The following is an 18460-nucleotide window of genomic DNA, read 5'->3' on the forward strand; positions in this document are numbered from 1 at the left end:
CATTTCAGTTTGGAACATTTTTGTTTCTGATTTCCCTCTGAACTTATTTCACATTAACAGAGTTTGGGAAAAAAAAAACTATTTTGGACTACCACAGTGGCTGTACTGGCCAGAGAACCTTGGAACTTGTTTCCCAAAAAGTAATCTTTTATTTTATATTATTTATTTTATTTATTTAACTCATATGCCGCCCACACTACTCAAAGGACTCTGGGCAGCTTACAACAATTTAAATGCAATAAAAAGATTAAAAAAAGAAAACAATGAAAATACAATTAAAAATACAGTACACTAAAAATACTCTTTCCACGCTTTACATCATCCTTACCAAAACAGCAGCTTTCACAGCAAAAACTGGAGCTCATGAATCTAGGACAGTGTTTGAGCCAAGGAGGTGATTTTCAGTTTAGTGTAAGAGGCCATTATGGAAACGATGGTTTATTTATTACAGGGGAAGGCAAAGCTAGCAACCTTTGTCAGAACCGTTTTGATTCTAGATGCATTTGAATGTGGTGTGCAGCCATGGCTATAAAAATCTACATTCACATCTCACCTGTACAGACCAAACTGTCAACAATTTCCAAATTCACTAGCAATGCTATTGATTTCCACAAATCCGGTGTAGCACCAGCTTTTTCTTAGGCAAGCCAAATGCTCACAGTCCTCTCCTCTACCCATACAGCTTTTTGACCTGCCACAGATCAGTGGCATAACTTCTGCTTTGCATACAAAAAAAGTCCAGCTTTAACCCACAGCATCTCCAGGCAGTGCTAGAGAAAACCCTTCTTTGAAATCTTGCAAAGCCGCAGTCAGTCAGTGGAGACAAAACAGTACTGAGCTTCATAAAAGAAAGCTTCCTATGGTCCTGTGAAATATATTGGGCTGAGCAAGAGTAGCTCAGGATGTCTCACAGAGCCTCTTGACTGAGCAGGGATATGAACTCAGGTCTTGATGGTCAAAGTCCAACACGCCTTTTATAATCCACAATAGCACTCCTGCCTTTGGCATACATACATACAGAGTACACAGAGACCATTTTACAGCTTGAAACAAACGTAACTCTTTGTCCCAGTGAGTTTGTCAGCGACTTGGGCATTCCTGAGGAAATAATTAATCATACTTGGTCAGAAACACAACTGACTTCCAGCAAACAGCCCTCACTTTGCCCTAACTGGCAAGCTGGCAGATGGTTTTTCAAGCAAACAGGTATACAGCAAACAGGTCTTCCACTGAAGTTTTAATCTGGGAAAAGGGTGAAATTTCAAACAGACAGATCCACACATACAAACAGGAATGGTATAGTCCCATTGGAAGAATGTATCACTTTGTGATTCTTGAGCAGGTCTTCTGAGAACCTGGATCTATGAAAAGCTCAGAAAGTACAATGTGTAGAGCCTCCTCATATGATTTTCTGTATTCATCCACACTGGTACAAAGCAAAGCGTGCTCCTTATACAGTATACCGACCCATAGTGCTTCAAGCATTCTCTGGATGGTTTACAAGTTAATTATGCAGGCTACACATTGGGCCCCCCAGAGAGTTGGATACTCATTTTACTGACCTCGGAAGGATAGAAGGCTGAGTCAACCTTGAGCCGGCTACCTGGGATTGAACCCCAGGTCGTGAGCACAGTGGGATAGATGCAGACAAATGGAACCAAATTAATTCCTGGTGTAATTCTGTGGTGTAGTAGTGGATAGTGATGGACTAGGACTGTTGAACAGGGTTCAAATTCCTTCTCAGCTATGGACACTCATTGGGTGAGTGGAACTGATAAAACCACTCCTTAAATATCTCACTTACCTTGAAAGGCCCTATTAGGGTCGCTATAAGACAGTTCTGACTTGATGGCATAGAACAAACATAACTGTGTGCTTATATTCAACCTAATAAGGCAGATTACATCACATCACTGGCATAAAACAGCAATGACTTGAAATAACTCCTGGTGCAGGTTAAAGAAGAAAGTGCAAGCCCCTTGAAGGAGACAACATCTACTCTTGAGAAGAAAGAGGCGTGACAGGAGCTAGTAGGATCTAAGGCTTCATCTAACATAACATTATTTTAATTGGGGATTTTCCAACGAGAACAACAAAAAGCATTGACGGGCTAAACAAAAAACTGCATCGAACCGTTTACATCTGTGCTACGCCTCGTCTCCAAACAAAATGCAAATAGCACAAAGCAAATAAATAAAATAACAAATGCAGTGGTGCCTCACTAGACAACCCCGCATGAAAGTTTTTTCGCTAGACATTGGCTTTTTGCGATCGCTATAGCGATTCGCAAAACTGATTCCTATGGGGGAATTTTGCTGGACAATGTTTGGTCCCTGCTTCGCAAACCAATTTTCACTAGACGATGATTTTGACAGCTCCCTCCGCGCTCGCAAACAGGTGTTTTCAGGACCTAAGCTTCGCAAGACAGCGATTTAAACAGCTGATCGGCGGTTCACGAAGCAGCTTTCCTATGGCTGATCTTCGCTAGACAATGGCAATTCTTCCCCATTGGAAATCATTAAACAGGTTTCAGTGCATTCCAATGGGGAAATGCTTTTCGCTAGACAATGGTTTTGCTAAACAGCAATTTCAGTGGAACGGATTATCATCATCTAGTGAGGCACCACTGTACTGTACTGTGCAGACCAAATGAAGCAATTTACATAACAGACTTGGTCCAGTCATACAATCCGGTGCATGTGTATCAGATGTATATCCCACTAAATCCAATGACATATTTGGAACTATTTCTGGGATCCACTTTGGGATTGGTGAGCGTAAAGAGGCGAGATTTTAAGAGAACAGGAGAAAGAAAGCAAAAAAAAAAAAAAAAAAATAAAAATAAAAATAAAAAATGGCCTTGCCGGGGTGGTGAGAAACAGCTTTTGCCAAAAGTTCATGTAGATGTTTTCTTCTCTTCAAAACGCAAAACAAGGTAGGAGAACTAATAATAATAAGTAGAGATTTCTTTTTTTTTCTGCCATGGCTTTATTGCAATGGTAATTTGACATCAAATTAACAGTTAAAAATTAGCCCCCTTCACCTTAAACAAATTAGATTTTTCCTCTCACTGGCTGAAATCCAGAGTTGGGCCACTGAATCAATGCAATGTACGTAGATGTTGACTCATCAAATCCCCACTGATTTAATGGGCCTTCTCTAGTTGTGACTTACTATAGGATTTCAGCCACTAAGAATTAACCTTTTCCTACAAACTTTCTCATCTCTATCTAGTACTAATTAGGAGTCTAATCATTCTTACCTCATGTGGAAACAACACACATGTTTGGCAAGATCCTTATAAGCCTCAGTATTTTTTTTCCCTGTCCTGCTCAGGGCATAAGTATAGGCATGTTTGCAAGTCAGTGTGCCAGGGGAATTCTGTGAGTAAGGAATCCACCACATCTCCCTCCAGTCTTCTCCCTCAAATTCCACCAAGTTGCATGAGCTCTAGAGCGGAAAAGATCACATTTAAGGTTTTCTGTAACAGCTACAAATATTATTTTAAAAGGCAGGGGTAAAACCAGTTCCAAAATCCCTAATGTTGTGATATTGGTCTTTATTAACCCAACTTGCTGAACATCTAGAAAGTGTTCAAGCTTTCAGGATCACTGATCTCTTCAATCTGCCTGCTGAAGAGATCAATGAGCTTGAAAGCTTGCACACCTTAGTGCCTTTTCACTTAGTCTGTGAAAGTATCACCTCAGAATGGATACTAAAAACTATAAAGACTTTTAATTGAAAGGTGACTTGACTGTCTCTTTGGTTTATGTAGAAAATTCTTTAGCTCTTTTCCTAAAAAGGATAAGGACCTGATATTTATTTATTTATTTATTTGTTTATTTATTTATATATATCCCACCCATCTAGTCATTCGACTACTCTGGGCGGCGTACAGCATACAAAATAAACAATTAAAAGAGCATCACAGAATAGCATCTGATACACAGAACATATCCTGTAGAAAAAGCAACATTTTTTTTTCTTATAGATTATACAAACATGTCTTGAAACATCTCTGGGCCTTTTGCGCAATCCAAAACACAAGAGGAACTTGGCTGTTTTGTCAGCATTACAAGTTTTACAATAATCCTATTCCTTAAAATACTGTACTATTATCCCAATACTTTATTGGATGAAAAAGTGAAGGTAGCAACTCAGCTCCACTACCCATATCACTGGTGGAAAAATCATACTATTTTGCTTTGCTTTGGATGTAATAATTATTCTTTTTCACATCAGTTGGGTTCTGATTTGATCCCCTGAGTTGGAAATTACATATACCATCATCAAATATTCTAGCACAGTCAGCTGTAAGGAGCACTGCTCCTTGAATCACGTGCTCCTGGTGAGAACAAGCACAATCCATTGTAGAAGAAAAGGAGCAATATGGCTGAGATAACCCTTCTGGGCAGCCCCCTCTCATTTCAGCCCCAGCAGGAAGCTCCATTACTTGAAAGATCTCATGTGACTCTGCTGTGCCACAAGGCATAAATGTGCTGCTTCAATGGCCCCCAGTGAGATGCAAAAGGAGTCAGACAAGGTCTCTAAGGATGTCTTCCTGCTGTCACCCAGAGGGGAAGCCTGGAAACACTTTCAAGCTTCAATGCTATTACAAGCTAAAAGGATTTGGGATGATTCTCTGGGAACCATGAGAAAAGCACTCATCTTGAAACAAAAGGACATATTATTGTCCTTCAACCACATCCTGAGGTCCACGTGGATTTCTATGAAATGTTACTTTTTTGGACTCTGTCTGGGGGGTCCTGGGATTTGTAGTAGAAGAAAATCCATTTTTCAGGCTTTTTGGTCTATGTCCCTTTAAAAAATCTTTATAGTATCAGCAAGAGTAAACAAGAAAATACTACAGTGACAACTATGATTCAAGCAGGTTGTCATCAGCCAAGAATAAGGAAAATGTGCTATCTAATTTCCAGAACACGCCCAGCAACCAACAATACCTTCTTGGTTGTAATGCTGTTGAGCATAGTTTTGTTGTGAAGGAAGCAGCTAAGGGATAAAGTTCTAACAGAAATGGAGGTGGAATTGAGATCAAAGGCAATGAGACCAAGCATTAAAGAATGAGTCCTGAGTCCTACCATTCCCTGACATTGCCTGTGGAGATGGAAGGTCTATTGAGCTGTCATGGATAATGGCTGCAGACAGACTGATTCTCTGTGCATTTGTTCATCAAAAAGTAATCTAAATCACTACCTCTGCAATTACCTCAACCAAGTCAACAGTTTACAGCACTTTGGGTAAATGGCAGTGTTGACCTAATCCTGTGCCAGCCATCTTGACCATAAACAGCAAAAAAGGCAAATCCTATGAATTTAGAGATTTTTGTATCATCTCCCTCTTAGTTTAAAACAGAAACTCTTAATGTTCCTTGATGCCATTCTCCTACATGAACACTGTAGGCTGTGAGCGAAGGAAGGAAAGTGAGCCGTCCTCACAGGCGTCAAAAGAAGAAGGAGGCGGAGAATGTGCTGTAGGAGAATTAATAAAGCTAGATGATGAAGAAGGGGGCGCTAATAAAGCTATAGAGGTGTTCCTAGCGGAAAGGACGAGAGACTGGGGGGAGGAGTCGGGAGATTGGAGATGGGATGAGGTTATAAAAGAGGAGAGAGGAGAGAGGGGGACAGATGGAGAAAAAGAGGAGAAAGGCACTCAAACGAGAGAGACAGGAGCAGAGAGAGAAAGAATTGCGACTCTGGTTAAGAACTTCCCAAACCTGATGAGAGAAGACGGCTTACTACCTCTGCCTAAAGAGCTGAGCCAAACGGGAGTTCGTGAGTCCAAAGAGGGATGGAAACCGGGAGGGGGTATGGCTTCTCGCCCTACGATGGACAAAGCAACCCCTGGTGGTGTCAGCCCTTTCCTCCCCAGATTGGAGGGGTCGACCGTGGTCCATCCCTGTTGCAGGACTACCTGCTCAGTTCTGACTGCGTCGGTCGCGAGCCCGAACGCAATCACTCATTTTGGGGTGAGGAAACACTGAAAAGTAAAGATGTTATGCCTGGGACAAAGCCCAAGAAGTACAACTTGTTAACTGATGAAGAGTTGCCGGACCCATTCGGTCCAGAGTTATCTGATGTTAAAGTTAATAAAACCAATCCGTTTTTGACTGTTACATCGACTCCTGCCATTATTCCCGCCGAATCCCTTGGTCCGCCCTCTTCAGGAAAAGGACCCAATCACAGTGGCGCCCAACGTGGGGCGGACCAATGGGGAGGCAGGGAAGAGATGACGAGGATGCTGAAGACCATAGAGAGGCAGGAGAAGATGATCGAAAATTTGACGGAACAGCAAATGTTGGTTACCAGACACATGATGAGGCTAGGAATGGACGATGAAAGAATCCCAAAGAATAATGTCTTTATAAAGAACGGTCTAGTGGCCGGCCCTGCCCCCATCAGAATACAAAAGATGAGCGCTAGTGATGACCCGGAGGCGTATCTCCATACATTTGAGCGAGTAGCGGTGGCTGCAGGGTGGCCTAAAGAACAATGGACTCTAATATTGGTACCTTGCTTGACAGGACTACTACAAGAGGTGGTAGACACTCTGAGCCCCCAAGAAGCCGCGCAATACGAATCCGTAAAAACAGCGATTCTGAGGACTCTTAATTTGACGGAGGAAGCGTATAGGAAAAGATTCAGGGAACTTAAGTGGAAACCTGGGGTACATCCGCGAACCTTGGTGCAGAGAATGAAAGCTAACATGATTAGATGGATTAAACCAGAGGACAAATCTAAAGAACAAGTCATGGAGGCGTTTGTGTTAGAGCATTTGGTGACGACTTTGAGCGGGAACCTGAAAGGGTGGGTGCAGAAGAATAACCCAAAGCAGTTGGAAGAAGCCATCAAGCTGATCGAAGACTATTGCGCATCAGAAGAAGCAATCAAAGAAGGTCCCACCTTCTCAGGGGAACGCGGGAGACCTCGTGAGAAGGCGGGGACGCAGACACAAGGCGGTGGAGTAAAGAGAGGGATGGACGTGCCAGGAGGAGCTCGCCCTCGCGGACGCCCCTTCGAACCTATGGGGCCGAAGCCAGTGCGCCCGGTTACAGTGGATGACCGCGTGTTTGGGGGGCTTGTGTGTTTCGGCTGCGGGACCCCAGGCCACGTGCGTCGGGATTGCCCTGGGACAGACTGCTCTTGGGTAGGAGGATCGAATAATACCCAAGAGAAACCTGGGAAACAAGCAGGTTGGGAGGTGGTTGCATGGGTGAATGGGGAGAAGAAACAGGCGTTAATTGATACAGGATGCGGCAGAACCTTAGTGCGGGACATAAAATTAGAAGGGGTGGAAGAAGGGTTTACAGTGAAATGCATACATGGAGACTCTAAGACATATAAGACGGCGTGGGCTGAAGTTAAAGTTGGAGATGAGAAACGGAAAATGAAAGTGGGGATTGTTCCAGGACTTTCGAGAGAAATGTTATTGGGAAGAGACTGGGTGGGAGATAGAACGTTGGCAGAATGTAAAGAAGTGATGCAAGGAGACTGCGTTAAAATTGAAGTGGGAGATGATTTCTTACAGGAGACAACACGCGACCACATGCGTATGTTACAACAAGATGACGCCACGCTGCAAGAACACCTGCGAGCCGCGCGTGAGGTGGGCGAAGTAGTAGGGGGAGAAAAGGGGATGATTTTGGACAATGGGCTGTTGTATAATGTGACAGAGAAGGGAGAAAGGCGGTTGGTTGTTCCCCAGAAATGGCGTATGGCGATTTTACATTTGGCCCATGATATCCCTATGGCAGGACATTTAGCATATGATAAGATGAAACCCCGGATTGAACAACGGTTTTGGTGGCCAGGAATGGAGAAAGAAATAGAAAGCTATTGTCAGACGTGCCCAGAGTGCCAAAAAACTCAAGCCAAGCCCAGACCAGGAGCTCCCTTGATACCCATGCCCCTAGTGGATCAGCCCTTCCAGAGGATAGGGGTGGACATCGTGGGGCCCCTCCTCAAATCGGCGGGGGGCCACACCCACATTTTGGTTATTATAGATTATGCTACCAGGTACCCGGAAGCGGTGCCCTTGCGGTCCACGACATCTAAAGTGTTAGCTCGGGAGTTGTTACAAGTATTTACCCGGCTAGGTTTTCCGAAAGAAATCTTGACAGATCAAGGCACCAACTTCATGGGACAAACATTGAAGGAAATGTGGGGGTTATTAGGGGTAAAACCCCTCCATACAGCGGTCTATCATCCTCAGACTAACGGGTTAGTAGAGAGATTTAATAAAACCCTTAAAGGGATGCTAAGGAAATTAGTGATGGAAAAACCGAAAAGGTGGCACCTGCTAGTAGCGCCATTGATGTTTGCGGTGAGGGAGGTTCCACAGGCTTCCACAGGATTTACACCTTTTGAGATGATGTATGGCTGGAACCCCAGAGGTATACTAGATCTGGTCAAAGAAAAGTGGGAGAGTGGGAGAGATGAGGTGCAAACGAACGTTAAACATGTCATAGAAATGAGGGAACATTTAAGGTTAGTGGCCTCTTTGGCAAGAGAGAATTTAGCGAAGACCCAAGAAGGACAGAAACGGAGGTACGACGCCAAAGTTAAGACAAGGCAATTCGAACCTGGGCAGAAAGTTTTGTTATTGATGCCAGCGGCTTCATCAAAATTATTCGCCACTTGGCAAGGTCCCTATAAGGTGTTGAGAAAGATAGGAGAAGTAGATTATGAGATTTGGATGCCTGACAAAGTCAAGAAGAAAGGCATCGTTCATGTAAATTTGTTAAAGGAGTGGAAAGAGAGAGAAGCATTGTGGGGAGAAGTAAAAGACGAAGAATTTGGACCGGAAACAAAGGACTTTTTGCATCAAGGAGTAGAATTAGATTTGGGAGAGGAGTTAACCACAGAGCAAGAGAGGCAGATGAGAGAGATAGAACACCGATACAAGGAGGTTTTCTCAGGAAAACCTGGTAACACCACGCTAGTCGAACATGCAATTAACACACAACCACAAGTCATAGTCAGATCTGGAAGTAGGAGTTGGCCTAGACACCTGAGAGAGACTATTAATAAGGAGATAGAAGAGATGCTTCAACTGGGCGTAATTGAGCCATCTTATAGCCCCTGGAGGAGTTATCCGGTAGTGGTGCCAAAACCAGATGGGAGTGTTAGGCTATGCATCGATTATCGCAGATTAAATGAGGTGTCCAAGTTCGATGCTTATCCGATGCCAAGAATTGATGACCTGCTAGAGCGATTGGGAGGGGCGGAGTACCTCACATCATTAGACCTGACCAAGGGATATTGGCAAATACCCTTGAGGCTAGAAGATAAAGAAAAGACAGCATTCGTGACCCCTAAGGGCCTGTACCAATTCTCGCGTATGCCCTTTGGGTTGCATGGGGCAGCGGCGACGTTTCAACGACTGATGGATAAAGTGTTGGCCCCAGTTAAGGATTTTGCCGGAGCTTATATTGATGACATACTTATATATAGTAAAAGCTGGGAGGAGCATTTAGTGCACCTAGAGAAGGTGCTGCAGGTGTTGCAAGAAGCTCAACTGAAAGTCAATCCGACCAAGTGCAAAGTGGCACGTAAGGGGGTGAAATTCTTGGGGTTTCAAGTGAAACAAGGTAGAATACAGCCCGTATCAGACAAGATCGACCAAGTGACCGCATGGCCCGTACCCCGGACAAAAAAGGAAGTACAGAGATTTCTAGGGTTAGCAGGTTATTATAGGCAATTCGTTCCCAATTTTGCCCATATTGCGGCTCCCCTAAGTGATTTGACTAGAAAGAAGAAAGCAAAAATGGTTTATTGGGGGGAAGAAGAGACCAAAGCTTTTGAGGAGCTGAAACAGATACTATCTGAATTACCCAGTAGATATGCCCCAGATTTTTCCAGGCCTTTCATAGTCCAAACTGATGCCTCAGACCGGGGAGTGGGGGCCGTGTTGTCACAAGAGAAGGATGATATAGAATTTCCAGTAATGTATTTAAGCAAGAAACTAACCCCTAGGGAGCAGAAGTATTCGACTATAGAAAAAGAGGCTTTTGCAGTTAAATGGGCTATACAAGCTTTAAGGTATTACCTGTTAGGGGCACCCTTTACGCTCATTACAGATCATGCCCCACTACAGTGGCTGAACAGGATGAAGGATGTGAATCCTAGGTTGACCAGGTGGTACCTGAGTCTGCAGCCATTTACCTTCACAGTGAAATATCGCAAGGGAAGTGCCCATGCTAATGCGGATTACTTTTCCCGACAGGGAGAGATGCTACCGCAAACCGAAGAGAGGACGGCCCACTCCTCAGGGGGGGCGTGTGAGCGAAGGAAGGAAAGTGAGCCGTCCTCACAGGCGTCAAAAGAAGAAGGAGGCGGAGAATGTGCTGTAGGAGAATTAATAAAGCTAGATGATGAAGAAGGGGGCGCTAATAAAGCTATAGAGGTGTTCCTAGCGGAAAGGACGAGAGACTGGGGGGAGGAGTCGGGAGATTGGAGATGGGATGAGGTTATAAAAGAGGAGAGAGGAGAGAGGGGGACAGATGGAGAAAAAGAGGAGAAAGGCACTCAAACGAGAGAGACAGGAGCAGAGAGAGAAAGAATTGCGACTCTGGTTAAGAACTTCCCAAACCTGATGAGAGAAGACGGCTTACTACCTCTGCCTAAAGAGCTGAGCCAAACGGGAGTTCGTGAGTCCAAAGAGGGATGGAAACCGGGAGGGGGTATGGCTTCTCGCCCTACGATGGACAAAGCAACCCCTGGTGGTGTCAGCCCTTTCCTCCCCAGATTGGAGGGGTCGACCGTGGTCCATCCCTGTTGCAGGACTACCTGCTCAGTTCTGACTGCGTCGGTCGCGAGCCCGAACGCAATCACTCATTTTGGGGTGAGGAAACACTGAAAAGTAAAGATGTTATGCCTGGGACAAAGCCCAAGAAGTACAACTTGTTAACTGATGAAGAGTTGCCGGACCCATTCGGTCCAGAGTTATCTGATGTTAAAGTTAATAAAACCAATCCGTTTTTGACTGTTACATCGACTCCTGCCATTATTCCCGCCGAATCCCTTGGTCCGCCCTCTTCAGGAAAAGGACCCAATCACATAGGCAAAACTCAAAGTGCCACAAAGTGGTCCCTTTGATCATGGAGATAATGGTATTTCAGTTTCTTCTTCTTAAGAAGGAACTCCCTGGCAGCTGGCCACCATCAGACTGGGTCAGCATTTGTTCCAGAGTGATTCGCTGTAAAACACAATGGACATCTTCCCATCACAGGAGAGGAAAGTCCCACTTTCCATGTATTTTAGGCATCTCGAGAGACTATGGTATCGTGCTTTGTATGGAGGACTTGGAACAGCATCTAGTCTGGCTGAGGAGGCCAATTCAAGAGTGACAATCCCTTCCACACTGAAGACAAATACAATCTGTACCCTATCTAGCTCCCTGATTTTGCTGCTTTCGTGACTGCCTCTTTGCCTCGGCCTGCTGTATAAGTGTCTCTTCAAATTGGGAGAGGCCATGATGCACCGCATGCCTCAAGGCTGAATGCTCAGATGTCAGGGTTTCCCATCTGTTGAGATCCATTTCCAAGGCCTTCAAATCCGGCTTGCAGATATCCTTGTATCGCAGCTGTGGTCTCCCTCTGGGGCAATTTCCCTGCACTAATTCTCCATACAGGAGATCTTTTGGAATCTGACCATCAGCCATTATACACAGAAACAAAACAGGGCCTGGGTTGATAGCTGTGGACAGCAGTGACTGCAACAGAATGCACAATAGCATTCCATTACAAGAATTTTACTTCCTTTGCCCTGAACTAAGCAAATTTAATTTGAAGAATTTATTTGTAGGCAGAAACAGATGCTCTCTCTCCTCTCTCTCTCTCTCTCTCTCTCTCTCTCTCTCTCTCACACACACACACACACACACACACACACACACACACACACACGTAGCACAAACTGTGGGGAAACGGGACTTCACTTGTCTGAAGTCTCAGAAATGTTTGGTCTTCACCATTGCACAGAGTCATATAAATGTCTAAAACAAAATCAATTAATGTTTGTCACAAGGGACATGCAAATCCAGGAGAACAATGCAAATATTTATAGTGCACACCAAGAAATCCTATTATTTCATTTGTTTTTTTCAGTGACTAATCATGCCTTGCTTTGCATCTGAAACAAACACAAAGCACAGGCCAGCAAGGAGTGGAGGGATGTGTGTTAATGTAAAGCACATCAGCAATGCATGCACCAAAAGAATGCTTATCAATGGTTCCTTTTCAAACTGAGAGAAGGAAACAAATGGGATACCACAAGGCTCAGTCCTGGGCCCCATGCTTTTCAAAATTTTTATTAATGACTTGGATGAAAGAGTTCAAGGAATACTTATCCAATCTGCAGATGATAGAGAATTGGGTGGGATATCTAATACCTTGGAAGAAATGGACAAAATTTAAAAAGATCTTGATAGGCTAGAGCACTAGGCTAAAAAGAACAGAAGGAAATTTAACAAGAATAAGCGCAACATACTGTATTACACCAAGGCAGGGGGGGAACAGACAAATGTAAGTGACAAGATGAGGGTTGCTTGGCTCAGTAACGTACGAGCGAAAATGATCTTGGAATTGCTATAGAACAAAAACTGAATATGAGCCAACAGTGCCATGTGGATGTAAGTAAGTAAGTAAGTAAGTAAGTAAGTAAGTAAGTAAGTAAGTAAGTAAGTAAGGAAGGAAGGAAGGAAGGAAGGAAGGAAGGAAGGAAGGAAGGAAGGAAGGAAGGAAGGAAGGAAGGAAGGAAGGAAGGAAGGAAGGAAGGAAGGAAGGAAAGATCAGTGTTATTTTGAGCTGTATTAATGTAAGTAAGTATAGTCTCCAAATCCTGTGAAGTGCAAGTTCCCCTCTATTCAGCACTGGCCAGGCTCATCTTAAGTACTGTGTCCAGTTCTGGATACTGCACTTTAAGGAGGATACCAACAAACTCAGGCAAGTCTTCCCTCAGTAACTAGTTACCTGTGTGTGATTTTTTTTAGATGGATGGTTATGCATTACTGCTTTGACAAGATTATTAGTACTACTAGTCTTTTATTTTTGTTTTCCATTTCTCAGAGTGTCATTTTTTTATTGTATACTTATTGTTCTTAGCTTTAATGTTGCCTTTCAATGATGTAAGATGCTTCTTTATTTTCGTTCTTAGATTTAAATATTTTATTTTACTGAAGCATACCTTTGTATACCACCTTTGCATACTCATTGTTTTCAATTTTAAATATTGTCTTTCACTGTAGGAAGCCACCTTGCGTCCTTTTTCAAGGAGAAAGGCAGGGTAAAAATATTTTAAATAAATAAAATAAAATAAACTGAAACAAATTCAGAGGAGGGCAACAAGGATGATAAGGGGACTGGAAATCGTGCCCTATGAGGAAAGAACTGGGTATGTTTAGCTTTGAGAAAAGAAAACTGAGAGGAGGTATGACAGCATTTTTCAAATACTTGAAAGCTAGTAATACAGAGGAGGTTTCCAATTGTCCCAGAGTGCAGGACATGTAATAATGGGCTCAAGTTACAGGAAGTCAGATTTTGGCTGAATATTAGGAAAAATGTCTTATGTGTTACAGCGGTATGACAGCAACAACAATAATAATCTTAGAACTGGAAGAGACCCTGGAAGAGATCATCGAGTCCAGCCTCTGTCATAGAGGTACAGTGGGGAAATGAACTGCCAACTTCCGGCTCTGCAGCCATACAACTAAACCACTAACATATAACTAAACCAGTTATCCAGCAATGGAACCAATTGCCTCAGGAGGTGGTGATTGCTGGAGGCATTCAAGAGAAAATTGGACAACCATCTATCAGATCTACTTTGATCTGGGTTCCAGCACAGAACAAGGGGTTGGACTCAATGGCCTTATAAGCCCCTTCCAACTCAATGATTCTATGATAAGCAGCCAAGCTCCTGCGAACTGGGCGCTGCTCTGAATCAGCCCAAATATCAAAAAGGCTGTTGAATTTGAAAATACTGCCAGTCACATTCTTTTGTACTGGGAGGGCCCGCAACTCAATATATGAGCTTGTATTTTGCACCTAACACATTCCATGTTCAGCCCCTGGCATCTCCAGTTACAATGGAGCAGGTGGCGTGCAAGACCTTGACTTGAAGTTCTGGAGAGCAGATGGCACTTACAGTAGACAGAGTTGACTAGGAAGGGGGGACATTTACAGCAGACTCTGGCCAGGTATAAGAATGCTCTGTCTTGCCCCACCTGCTGCATCCAAGCAACACAGTCTGTAACACAAGGTCTTACTCTCAATATATTAGTTGTTCATCTGCATTTGTACAGAAAAGCTCAATGAAAGTGTCAACCCAGGGTGCGGCGGTAGTGAAGAAGGCCAATTCCATGCTAGGTTTCATTAAAAAGGGGACTGAAAATAAAACAGCCAACATTATAATGCCATTGTACAAAATGCTGGAAGACTGCACCTGGAGCATTGCGTACAGTTCTGGTTGCCGCACCTAAAAAAAAGACATAGTGGAAATGGAAAAGGTGCAGAAGAGAGCAACTAAAATGATGACTGGGCTGGGGCACCTCCCTTATGAGGAAAGGCTACAGCATTTGGGGCTCTTTAGTTTAGAGAAAAGGCGCCTGAGGGGGAACATGATAGAGATGTATACAATTATGCAGGGGGTGGATAAAGTGGATAGAAGGAAGCTCTTTTCCCTCTCATGCAATACCAGAACCAAGGGACATCCACTCAAATTGAGTGCTGGGAGAGTGAGAAGAGACAAAAGAAAATATTTCTTGACCCAACGTGTTGTTACTCTGTGGAACCCCTTGCCACAGGGTGTGGTGATGGCATCTGGCCTAGATGCCTTTAAAAGGGGATTGGACAGAATCCTGGAGGAAAAGTCCATCGCAGGTTACAAGTCATGATGGGGATGTATAATCTCCAGGCTTCAAAGAAATGTACCTCAAAATGCCAGATGCATGGGAGGGGTTATCAGGAGACAGGTATCTAATTGTCCTGTGTCCTCCCAGAAGCATCTGGTGGGGCCACTGTGAGATACAGGAAGCTGGACTAGATGGACCCTTGGCCTGATCCAGCAGAGCTCTTCTTATGTTCTTATATAAAATTGCAAGGACATCCTGCACAACAGTCCCCATTGAAACATCTGGGAGCTTTTGCAAGGCCATTCTTTTTACATGGTCCTTCGCAGGGACCATAGCTGGTTGAATAGCTCAGTGGTTTAGGCATCTCGCTGAGGAGTCAGAAATTGGGAGTTTGATTCCTCCCTGTCCCTTCTAAGGGAAGAGCTAGCCGGTGTAGCCATGGGCAAAAGCTGCACAGCCCCAGGGTGCCTCCAGAAGAAGGGAATGGGAAACCACTTCTGAGTATTCTCTACCTGGAAACCCTAAGAAGGGTTGCCAGAAGTCACAATTAACTCGACGCCACAAAATTATCATTTATTCACAGGGAAACTTCCAGGAAGGCTGTGTTCAGCATTTCTGACAGAAACGCATAGGTCCAGCACAATCATTTTATTAGGGCTTTGTGTCGAGATCGATGGTTTTAGTCCTTAAACACAGATCTTTAAAAAACTCAGATTACATTTGAAAACAATACTGTTGAGGACCCAGCCTTCTTCTATGCAGTCTGAAGAATAGTTTTCTCAGCATGGAGATAACAATCGGTGCATGATTAGCACGAAGCTGACTGCCACAAATTAGGTAAGAAGTGCTCAGGGGTAGGCTTGAGGATTGAAACCAGTTTTTCTAGTCTGAGAATATGCTGGAGACACTTAAACTGTTTGGATCTGATGAGTTTTGATTTGGCTAGGTTTAAAGATACTCTCATGAGGTTAATGATGGTCCCTCTGTGCTTTCTTCTCCATGTTAGATGCTTCTAATATTGACAATAGGCAAACAAAGAGACTAGAAAGATATTATAAACCTCCAGTCAACTTTCCTGCAATGCAAAGTCACTGTGCAAATCCTATTGTGAACATCCCACTGCTCAGATAATAAGGAGCATTTTGAAAGAAACCTCTATTGAAGGATGAATAAATTGGTCACAAGATTCTGATTGCCACAAATTAATTAAGGATTGCATGGGACTTTTGGATTTTTGTTTAACTACAAATCCCATAATTAAGCATTTTGGGTGCTCCACCTGACAAACCCACACCTACAGACACTTAAATCTGGCTGACCTGGATACAAAGCCTAGGTGGAAGCTTTCTTTCTCAATCAGAAGCTAGGGTAAAACTAGGCTTATGCTATGCTGCAAAGCCTTCTCTGGTTAGGCTCTTCTCTAGGTGAGCCACATCTGTCTGTTATGTGGAACTCCCAAAACTGAGAATTACGAGCTGTGTAGTTTTTTAAAAAATCCAAAAATACCAAGTCTATCTCACAATCCCTTATGACTGGTCATGCTTCTAGGGGCTGACATAACATCTGTGGAGCCACAGATTCCTTAGCCATACTTTACTGTAATCTTAATGAGAATGCCTACTTGAGATTTTCAATGCCTAGTACTTTCCAAACATGCTGCACCACGGCTCTGAGCATCCCCAATCAACATGACTAGCACACTGACTGGAGATGATGGGAGTTATTGTCCCATACATCTGTCACACCAAGTTTGAGGGGGACTCTCCTGCTCCAAAAAGGGGTTGTGCCAAATTTTTATCCACAAAGTTAAAAAAAAAACCCAGAAAAATTAACTTAATTATCGCAAGGCATAAAAAAAAATAGCCACAAAAAAGCCTTGCTCTGCATTTATTGCATGTCACTTATTCACAGCTGCTTCTTCCTCTGTCCTGCAACTTCAGTTCTCCTTCCCCCCCCCCCCCAAAGGGATTGTTTCAGAAGACATGTTAGGCAATCGTAAGCTACATAGGCAACTTGGTGATACCATGTCATAGTGCTGCTTTGGCAGGAATCTATCCCTAGCCTTTAGAAAGCAGCATCCCCTTCATTGATGGGGCACGGTACCAACTGATCCCTCTGAATTTCTCCACAGGCAGAAGGATTCTTGAGATAGACTTTGATTGGAAAGGGGCTGCCACTCTGGAAAAGCAAATGCAACACCGGAGGCCTGTTGACAGTTTTTGGAGCCCTCTTGTCTCTATTATGCTTTGCCTCTATGTTTGTAGAAAATCTTTTCCCAGCTGCTCTCCCTTCCATCCAAAGAAACCTGGAGGAAGAATTTTTACTTTGGGGGAAAGGACTGAACAAGCAGTTTAATGTAAGTTTCCTCTCTTTTGCACCCAGGGAACTCAAAAAGAACTACTATGTCTGTGCAAGTCTGCAGTGTCTCCCTTAGTTAATTAAATTCACTGTCACCTAGTAGGGTGCTGTAAAGATGAATAGCCCCTTGCCACCATTTTCATCTCACAGCCTAGAACTGTTAGGGATAAAAATGAAGAAAATCTGTTTTTTAGCATATTAAAAAAATGTCTGTTCCTGCAAAATAGAACGTTTAGCTAGAAGGCCATTCACAGTGTTTCTAGCACAATGTAATGTAATTACAGTTCATTGGAGAAAAGAAGTGCAAGTTCTCTGCAAATGGCACTCCACATGATGGGACTGCAGCATCAGTTCAGGTTCCTCCGTCTGATATTTTATCAATGCATGACGCCTAAGGGATAGAGATGTGAAGTTTAACTTCTGTTTCTTGCGTTCCAAAAAGGCCTTTATAACTAAAATCGCTGTGTGCCCTGGGACCCCCCCGAAACAATAAAAAACAAAATTGAAGGTGTCTAACAAAGCCTGCCACCCAAACAAAATACATAGCTGTGTCCAGTTCAATACACACAGAGAAGAAACACTTCTTGTCTCTTGTAATTCTCCCCAGAATATCCTCAAGCCAATGACTCTTATTTCAGTGTTGACAGACCATCATTTAGAACCTTCATTCCTCAGCCTCAATGCTCTTTCTGCTTCTACAGTACTCAGATATCTTCCGCACAGAGAGTAGTGTGGGTGGGAAGCCCCAGCTACTGCCACAAATTATTGCCCCTCACAGGAGCACCACAAACAGCTTTGTCAAAGGGGGGGGGGAATAAGAAACTGTTTAATTCCTTAAGAATGCTTATATGCCACTCTTAAGAGTAGCCACAATATTCTCTTCAATAAAAAAAGCAAATTTCATAATCAGAAACAGAAAAGTGGCTTTTCAAGCAGTATATCTTGATCTCAACCTTGGAGGCTCCTTGACTTACCGTTGGGCACCTCCTAGTCAAGCTAACCACCTCAGGTCCTCTGAGAATAGAATGGGTCTGAAAAAACAGATCTTGCTAAGCCTGTGTGTGGTGCAGACAACTCCTTCCCTTACTAGCAGTTTCTAGGTACCAGTTCCTTCCGGCAATCTTTTGAGGCAGGCCTGAACAGATGGAACTCACCCAGTCTGTACAGGAGGCATGCTTTTATTTAAAGTTCTTTGGTGATTTCCTTTTTCATTTTAACAATATCAGCTGTCCCT

The 18460-nt window shown here is 43.5% G+C and overlaps 1 protein-coding gene across 1 annotated transcript in view; it reads right to left on the reverse strand.

Annotated features, from left to right (window-relative positions):
- Positions 1-18460, reverse strand: part of ELOVL6 (ELOVL fatty acid elongase 6) — a 92097-nt gene that overhangs the window by 52089 nt on the left and 21548 nt on the right. The gene's annotated exons all lie outside the window — the stretch shown is intronic.

The sequence above is a fragment of the Pogona vitticeps genome, chromosome 5 (assembly GCF_051106095.1).
Source record: "Pogona vitticeps strain Pit_001003342236 chromosome 5, PviZW2.1, whole genome shotgun sequence".
Classification (NCBI taxonomy): domain Eukaryota; kingdom Metazoa; phylum Chordata; class Lepidosauria; order Squamata; family Agamidae; genus Pogona; species Pogona vitticeps.